Genomic DNA, 10,000 nt, shown 5'->3' with positions numbered 1-10,000 from the left:
ATATATATATATATATATATATATATATATATATATAAATAAATAAATAAATAAATAAACAAATAAATAAATAAATAAATAAATATATATATATATATATATATATATATATATATATATATATATATATATATATATATATATATATATATATATATATATATATATATATATATATATATATATATATATATATATATATATATATATATATATATATATATATATATATATATATATATATATAGAGAGAGAGAGAGAGAGAGAGAGAGAGAGAGAGAGAGAGAGAGAGAGAGAGAGAGAGAGAGAGAGAGAGAGAGAGAGAGAGAGAGAGAGAGAGAGAGAGAGAGAGAGAGAGAGAGAGCACATCTAATAGAATCACAAAGGTGTTCGCAGCATGTACAGTTGTGGTAAGATATTTATTTTTGAAATTCTTCTATACAATAAAAAAAAATGTCTCTTTCCTAGAGTTCCTCGATGCGCCATTAAGATTTGCTGGCTGACAAGCTTGTGTAATGTAAAGAAATGTCATTTAGGATACAACTGTTCTTGCGTCTTAATGATGAAAATTCGGGAAGTTCATTTTCAAACCTTGAGGGCAAATATTAGATGATATCATTCGTTTATGTTGTAATTTCAGTAGGCCCAATGTAGAGGTTCCATTCTTTTATAAGTCTGTATCTTTTCGAGAGTTTTTTTCTTATCTGTCCCAGAAATTGATGTACAGTAACGTCAAAGGTGATTAACCTAAAGAATAAATGAAAATTTCATATTTCTCTCAAGTTTTAAAACTGAAAACATATTGTTGAAAGTAGTAGGTGTTTTCATAATCACAAGGAAAATAAATGTTCTGGCTTAAATCACTGTTCAATAGATACTAAATGTACAGTGAAACAAAACAGAACACCTGAAATCTGTGAGTCGCGAATTGTATCTTATTATAATATACTAATACAACACAAACTCTTCTAATACCTTCATCTAATGTTATATTAATTCCTTTACATGACACACAATTTTCTTCGTAAAACATTTTTGGTACTGTGCACTAAAATACACACTGGCCCTGTCATTTACTCAGCCTTGTACGCCAGTGATTACATGCAGGTACCCCTCGAAAAACTAATGTAACCAGGTTGACTATAACTGGCCAGAAGAATTCTTAACACTGACGAGATTTATATCTTTGTATTGTACTGGCGTCCCATAAAAACAACACCCAAAGGAACGTATTATTAAACTGTGGTACTTACATATGTCACAGTGGCGGCATGCCGGAGCTTCATCACCGCTACCATCACCGCCATCACCACCACCACCACCACCGCCACCACCAACACCACCACCACTATCAGGCCTGTGGGGTAGAAATATGCAGGTATAGAAAGCAGGCTGACTGATAAAAGATACAAATAAAACACAAGAAAACAGTAAAAAAAAAACATCATTATCATCATCAATAATAAAAAAACAAACAACTTCATGTTAAGCCGGGACTTCCCCGTCATCACCACATCTAAGCATTTTGGAGAGAAACATACCCATATATTAACGCTGTGTGTGTGTGTGTGTGTGTGTGTGTGTGTGTGTGTGTGTGTGTGTGTGTGTGTGTGTGTGTGTGTGTGTGTGTGTGTAATTGTGAAGAATCACTGGAAGAATGTTCGGGACACCGGCTTAATATGATGAAGTATTTCGAAAACTAAAATCTTTTGATTAAGAATAACGTTTGATATTTGTCTTTTATGGCGTGGTATTGTGCGCAGAAAGGACATATTAATAAACAATTCCTTCCTGGCTCACACACAACTGAGTTTCTCCGAGGTTGTGGCGGCAGAATATGTTATGAGCTTCGTAGGGCTGCTCAAAATTCTCAGGCCTTTAGCGCTTACTGTTGGCCTGGCCTGGTGCGAGTTCAATATTTCAGGTCCTGCATTATCAACACGTTAGCAGCGCTTGGGGTGATCTCCACCTCGCCCTCATCTCATCACTCCCATGCCTCCTGAAAGCTGCATATCTGGTGTCTCTTTTCTTTGCTTTCCAGAAAGTAGCAACACAGATCTCCAACCAAGCATTTCTATTTTGTTTCCTCTTGTCCGAGAAGTGTTACTAGTAGAATTAATATCTATGTTATCATTAAGTTCTTCTTCTGAACGTGTATACAGCAGACAATTTCATTGATTCATACTATTTTCTTGAGGATGTCTGTTTCGTCAGTAAGTGTAACCTAATGTTTCACAAGATGACATCACTAACCTGAACAAAAATATGCAAGACAGTCTTAAGAAAGGGCTCCATTGATAAAATCACATAACTAGCACGTCACGTGAAACACTTCAACTCGTATATAGATGCAGGCTATACGATCAGAGGCTTTAGTATATGAATTTTTAATAAAAATGTTTCTTATTGGAGATTACTAAATAATTATTCTGATGGAGCACTGAAATAAGAAAGAGTTGTGTGTGTGTGTGTGTGTGTGTGTGTGTGTGTGTGTGTGTGTGTGTGTGTGTGTGTGTGTTTATGTTCTAGCGCACCACTGCAATGATAACAGTTCCTCGCCGATGCCGTTCATTGCTCATGGGGAGGAAGTAGCGGCCGCCACTTAAATGAGAAATACAATTAGAAACAAACTACAACTATTAATCTTCAGCGACTTGAGATGTGGCTGAAGCAAAGTGATGCAGGTCATGCACGACATCCACGCAGCCACGTACAAATAAAAATAAATAATAATAATAATAGCAATGGTGATATTAATAAAAATAATAATAATAATAATAATAATAATAATAATAATAATAATAATAATAGTAGTAGTAATAGTAGTAGTAGCAATAGCAATAGTAGTAGTAATAATAATAATAATAATAATAATAATAATAATAATAATAATAATAATAATAATAATAATGAAAATGATAATAACAATAACAGTAATAATGGTCATAAAAAGAAATCAAGTACAGAAAAAAAGCAACAGATATTTTTCAAGTTGCATCTTAAAGACAGCCTAAGCCGCCACCCTGCGGTTAATCCGTGTGTGTGTGTGTGTGTGTGTGTGTGTGTGTGTGTGTGTGTGTGTGTGTGTGTGTGTGTGTGTGTGTGTGTGTGTGTGTGTGTGTGTGTGTGTGTGTGTGTGTGTGTGTGTAATTGTGAAGAATCACTGGAAGAATGTTGTTTGTTGTACACAAAGGAGAGACACCAATTACTATTCTACAACACTATGATGTTAGTAAAACATCACGCCAGTGTGCCGCGAGACACTCCGGTGTACAGGCAGATGATGTGCTTTATTAGCTACAATTAAGAGTTTCATATGAATTAATTTATCATGAGTGATTCTAAATAAAGCAAAGTTTTATGAGTAGCGAGGTCTTTAAAGAGCTTTCTTCTCCAAGTCACTCACATCTTGCTGGTTAGTAATACTTCATATTAAAAACTCTGCGGCTCAAATTCACTGTCTTTAGCTGTTACAAGTTCAGCTTCTTTGAGGAAGTTTCTAATCCTTTATATCACACATCTTATTTCTATTCTCTGTAGATCACTACTGCGATGATCATTTGTTTCTTTATCACCATACACTAAAAAGAATGTGGATGTCAGATATGTTGAAGAATGAAGTTCAAATTAACAAAATACGAAAGAGCTTATGTGATTTCAAGTCACAGACCGAGATTTTCGAAGAGGAAGCTTTCGCAGTATTAACCCAACACGATAAAGAGAACAACAAATAATATACAAATATATCTGTATAATCAAATACAAAGAAAGTTAGTACAGCAATACAGAAAACAGCAAATAATTATTGAGATAAAAAGAAAAAAGAAAATGAGGAACTCAAACCATCAAACTGTAACACACACACACACACACACACACACACACACACACACACACACACACACACGGCCCGGTAGCTCAGTGGTTAGAGCGCTGGCTTCACAAGCCAGATGACCGGGGTTCGATTCCCCGGCCGGGTGGAGATATTTGGGTGTGTCTCCTTTCACGTGTAGCCCCTGTTCACCTAGCAGTGAGTAGGTACGGGATGTAAATCGAGGAGTTATGACCTTGTTGTCCCGGTGTGTGGTGTGTGCCTGGTCTCAGGCCTATCCGAAGATCGGAAACAATGAGCTCTGAGCTCGTTCCGTAGGGTAACGTCTGGCTGTCTCCTCAGAGACTGCAGCAGATCATACAGTGAATTACACACACACACACACACACACACACACTAGGTAAGGAGGCAGAGAGGCTACCTACTTACACACTGGAGACAAATGAGTCACTGGAGTTAATTTGAGTTTTGCAATGATTACGAATAGTTAACAAGGACTCAATTCTCCCGAGTTAGGTTTTGTTATATATATGTATGTATATATATATATATATATATATATATATATATATATATATATATATATATATATATATATATATATATATATATATACATATATATAACAAAACCTAACTCGGGAGAATTGAGTCCTTGTTAACTATTCGTAATCATTGCAAAACTCAAATTAACTCCAGTGACTCATTTGTCTCCAGTGTGTAAGTAGGTAGCCTCTCTGCCTCCTTACCTAGTGTGTGTGTGTGTGTGTGTGTGTGTGTAATTCACTGTATGATCTGCTGCAGTCTCTGAGGAGACAGCCAGACGTTACCCTACGGAACGAGCTCAGAGCTCATTGTTTCAGCTACACAGTTCAATCAACGCACCGTTTAGTTTGAAAAATCCGCGGTGCCTCCAAGACCACATTAAATAGTGATCCAAGTCCAGTGACCAACAACTCTGCTCTCTGCACTTCCTGTGTCTATTTTAAGTACCTGAGATGCTTAATGCTGTCATCTTTAGTGATACAATGCTGCTGAAACCTCCTACTTATCCCAGAGTTGCAGCACCGCAGCAGTCTGTGCTGTGAGGGGCATCCTAACGTACTTTATTAGGTCACCGCTTCTATCTTCTCATTTTTAATGCGCTGGATTGACGTAGAATTTGTGCTTCATTTAGTCTTTCATTTTATCATTAAAAGATGTCGTTTTTGTTCTAGTTAGTAAATGTTATCTGCCTTTTGGGGGACATGTAGCCCCGATCTGTTTTTTTTTCTGCTTGAATGTATCTTTCATTTCATTGTTTTCACATTCATCCACGTATGGCTTGTCTGATTTTCACTGTCTTTTGCACTCTTTTATGCTGTTAACTTTCTCGCTCCTAACCTTCTTTCCTTCAGCAGATCACACAGATGGTACTATATATCCTACACACCAGTTAGTGATCAGAGTTGGATCAGTTACTGATATTTCAAGTCAAATACAAATGTAAATACTTTTCACGTTATGATTAAATAAACAAATACAAATACTTTAATTCATGATTCCAAAAATACATATATATATATATTTCTGAACATATGTAAAGATATAAACATAAATATTTTTTTTCACACAAGTTTATATATCAATATCATAGTTGCATTTTATCATCATTAATGCCACGAACTTCTGGGCATTCCGAAAAATGAGAGTAATGTCTAATCATATCATATAAATGAGTACAGCTAACCTCAGCTATGGTACAACTGAATTATAATACCGAGCCACCAGACCACCAGGGCCAGTCACTATTCACCATCCTCTTCTCAAAAGCTTCAGCCTGACACTAACTTGGTTATTTCATGCGTACTACACTCGATCGGGACAGGACAGATATGATACGCGTCCTAGAGCGGACGTAGACGTAAACGCAGACTTTTCATCAAAGCCAGCTGGGACCTCACTGAATGTTTCCCTCTGTGTCTCACAACATAAGGGGGCAGTCACAACCTGCTCTAAAAACTCTCTTACTTTACACAAAACTACATGCATTTATATACACATACATTCTTCACGCAAAATTTTAAATTCACAAAACACATGAAAAAATGATGACTCTTATACCATCCTCAGAGTTCCTTTTTGACTATATTTTTATTCAATTTATTTAGGGACCGGCACCTCAATGGGCCTTTTTCTTCCATCAAAATTCTTGTTGTCCTAGGCCGGTTTTTCTCTCTTACATAAAAATCTGACGTCTCACAGAGTCAGAATGCTAACCATCTTTTTAATTCTCTCTCTCTCTCTCTCTCTCTCTCTCTCTCTCTCTCTCTCTCTCTCTCTCTCTCTCTCTCTCTCTCTCTCTCTCTCAAGTTACTTTTTTAGTCTGCTCAACTGATCTCGAATCTCGAAATACAAATACAAATACAAAAATTCTTTTTCTTCTGGGTGCCAAATACAAACACAAATACATTGAAGACGTATTTAAACACAGTTCAAATACAAATACAATTGTATTTGGTTCACCTTACTAGTGATGAGACTCTTGGGAATGATCTTCCTTGCATGGGAACCTCACTATAATATTAAACTCTTATAATTTTTAAGGGAACTGGCAACCCAGTGGGCCTTTTTAAAAATTTTTTTTTTGGCCTTGGCCAGTTTCTTCTCCTGCATAAAAAAACAACAAAAAAAGAAAAAAATTTCGTCCTACCATGATGCATCCATATTTCTTTTACTTCCATTTCACTATCTTTCTTTTTAGTTTCCACCGTAAGTCACACATTCATCACCTTGAAGAATCCGGCACATATCATTGATCATTATGCTCTGTATATCTTGCCAAACATGTATGTAATTATTTGTCACGATCTACCATACTGTTCTTATGAGTTTTAGGAGTATTCAGGTTTTTAAAAGCTCAGCGCTTTCGAAATTTGAGACAGTCACTAAAATAGTATTTTTTTTTATATGTATTCATTAGTCTTCTTTCCTGAAGTCTGTGACATTTTGAAGATATATTGCAAATAATATATGACACTTGCTCACCTGAATAATTTCTTTCTCCATGTTAATTTTGTTTGTCTCTAAGGAACACGATCACTAAAGTCTTTATTTAGAATCTCTGGAGCGAGCACATGATATGTTCATCAATAATTATTTGGAAATAAGAAGGAAACTGTTGCTTGTTCTACTAACACGGCAGCCTTACTATTGTCTACCAAACTAGAAACGAGAGATTTGCACATTCTATGATATTTAGTGATATCACACACACACACACACACACACACACACACACACACACACACACACACACACACACACACACACACACACACACTCACACACATCATCATCATCATAGTGTTATCCCCTTCATGGTGCAAGCCATAAACAGCTAAGTTAAGGTTCTAATCTTAAGTCTCCCTCAATCCCCATATGTACATTTTCAGTATGTACGTACTGCAATTACTAATAAACAGTATTACTATTATTATTATTATCATTATTACACACACACACACACATACACACACACAAACACACACACACACACACACACACACACACACACACACACACACTATATATATATATATATATATATATATATATATATATATATATATATATATATATATATATATATATATATATATATATATATATATATATATATATATATATATATATATATATATATATATATATATATATATATATATATATATATATATATATATGTTGAAGTCTATGACAACTTGAGCATTATTCTTTTTCGAAAGGAACTTTTGTATTTTTCGCACAAGGGTGCGTTTGTCTGGTTGTAGATTCCGGAGGAGTGCGCCAAAATCCATGTTGTTCTCGAGACTCCTCCAGAATCTACACCCAGACAAACGCAGCCCTGTGCGAAAAATACAAAAGCTCCTTTCAAAAAAGAATAATGCTCAAGTTCCTATAGACTTCAATAACACATGCATACTCAACGGCCTCCTCCCATATATATATATATATATATATATATATATATATATATATATATATATATATATATATATATATATATATATATATATATATATATATATATATATATATATATATATATATATATATATATATATATATATATATATATATATATATATATATATATATATATATATAAACATTATATATATATATATATATATATATATATATATATATATATATATATATATATATATATATATATATATATATCTATCTATCTATCTATCTATCTATCTATCTATCTATCTATCTATCTATCTATATCTATATATATATATATATATATATATATATATATATATATATATATATATATATATATATATATATATATATGGAAGCACATTATAAGATGCAATTACTGAAAAAAGACATTTTTGAAATGTGCAATTACTGAAAAAAGACATTTTTGAAATGTTTGAGATGAACATGAAGTAAAGACATCAAATAAGCTACAAATCACATGAACAGTCACGCACAAATGAACACCGTGACTCTCTCTTCTGCCTTCCCGCAGTACTGCATTATCTAACTAAGATCTAGAGGAGAGTAAAGCCTTTGCATTTACATTGCCTTGTGAGACGTAGGTTAAGAGGGTATCTAATAGAGGTTTTTAGATTGTATAGGGGATATAAGAAGAGTATAATATGCAAAAATCCTCAGTCATTAATTAGGATAAGACAAGAAATAATAGGTTCAAACTTGATATAGTCATATCTCAAAAAGAAACAGGATGAAACTGGTTTTCAAAGAAAACGGCAGGTAAATAGAAAAGATTCTATAATCAAGCAGTTAGTGCAAGGTAATTACTAAGCTTCAACAAAGGATTAGACCAATTCATAGATGAGGAAGAGAGGCGGAAATAGCTAAATATTTTCATGCACTGGTCATAACATGTAGACCTCATAGCTTCTTGCAGCTTCCCTTATTTTCTCATGTTTACACACACACACACACACACACACACACACACACACACACACACACACACACACACACACACACAGACAATACTGGTAACTAAATACTTCAAACTGATATAATTTTCCTGTTATTTCAAAGTTCAAAATTGTAAATTTTTCTAATGATAACCCAACATTTATTACTAGGAGACACATATTATTCGTGATGCTTTGGATAGGTTTAGCGGTGATCTTAGACGAATTGACTGGAGCTTCTTATTTGAATATACTTGTGCTAATGCATCTTACATTACTTCCTTTGCAAAATTCTATGTTCTCTTTTTAAAGCATTTTTCTGAAAAGACCATCCAATTGACACAAAAAGTTATGAGAAGTCCACACATTACTCCGACTATTAAACAATCAATTATATAAAAGAATAGATTAGAAAGACTTGCCAAAAAATCGCCTTTAACCTACAAAGAAGTTTATCAAGATACCGGAAAACTTTAACCTCTACTTTACAGGAAGCCAAACGTAAATACCATCAAGACCAATTAAAGAATAATCAGGGTAATGCTAGGTCACATTGGAAGTCGGTAAACTTGATTTTGGGAAGAACATAGAAAAGTACAAATAATGAAATTCAACTGAATCCCCCATATAATGATATTTCTAACCAATTTAACTGTCATTTTCTAATGAATAATAACGTAGCTAATGAAGTTAATAATATTATAGATGATGATTATTTAAAGTACCTACCCAACACACCAGATTTTGCTATGTATTTACCTCCTGTCACCCAATCAGAAATAGAATTTTGTTTAAATTCCCAAAAATCTTCCACACCTGGCTACGATGGAATTCCACCTGCAGTCTTAAAACATGTTGCTAACTTAATAACATTGCCGTTGAAGTATACAATTAACTTCTCCTTAAAGACTGGTGTATTTCCAACTGACTTAAAAAAGGCAAAGGTTATACTACTCTTTAAATCTGGCAACACAAGTGACACAAACTGTTGTAGACCAATATCCATACTACCTGCATTTGGCAAAATATATAAAAAGAAAATTTCTTCTCATCTTACTTCTTATATTGAACAAAATAATTTTCTTTGTGTTTATCAACATGGCTTTAGATCCGGATATTCAACAGAATCTGCAGTGTTTAATTTATTAGTAATGCGTATAAATAATTAGATAGTAAACTATTTGTAGCTGGCATATTTATTGATTTATTTAAAG

Source organism: Portunus trituberculatus, chromosome 38 (genome assembly GCF_017591435.1).
Source record: "Portunus trituberculatus isolate SZX2019 chromosome 38, ASM1759143v1, whole genome shotgun sequence".
In the NCBI taxonomy this organism is placed as follows: domain Eukaryota; kingdom Metazoa; phylum Arthropoda; class Malacostraca; order Decapoda; family Portunidae; genus Portunus; species Portunus trituberculatus.
Note: the sequence above shows the minus strand (reverse complement) of the source record.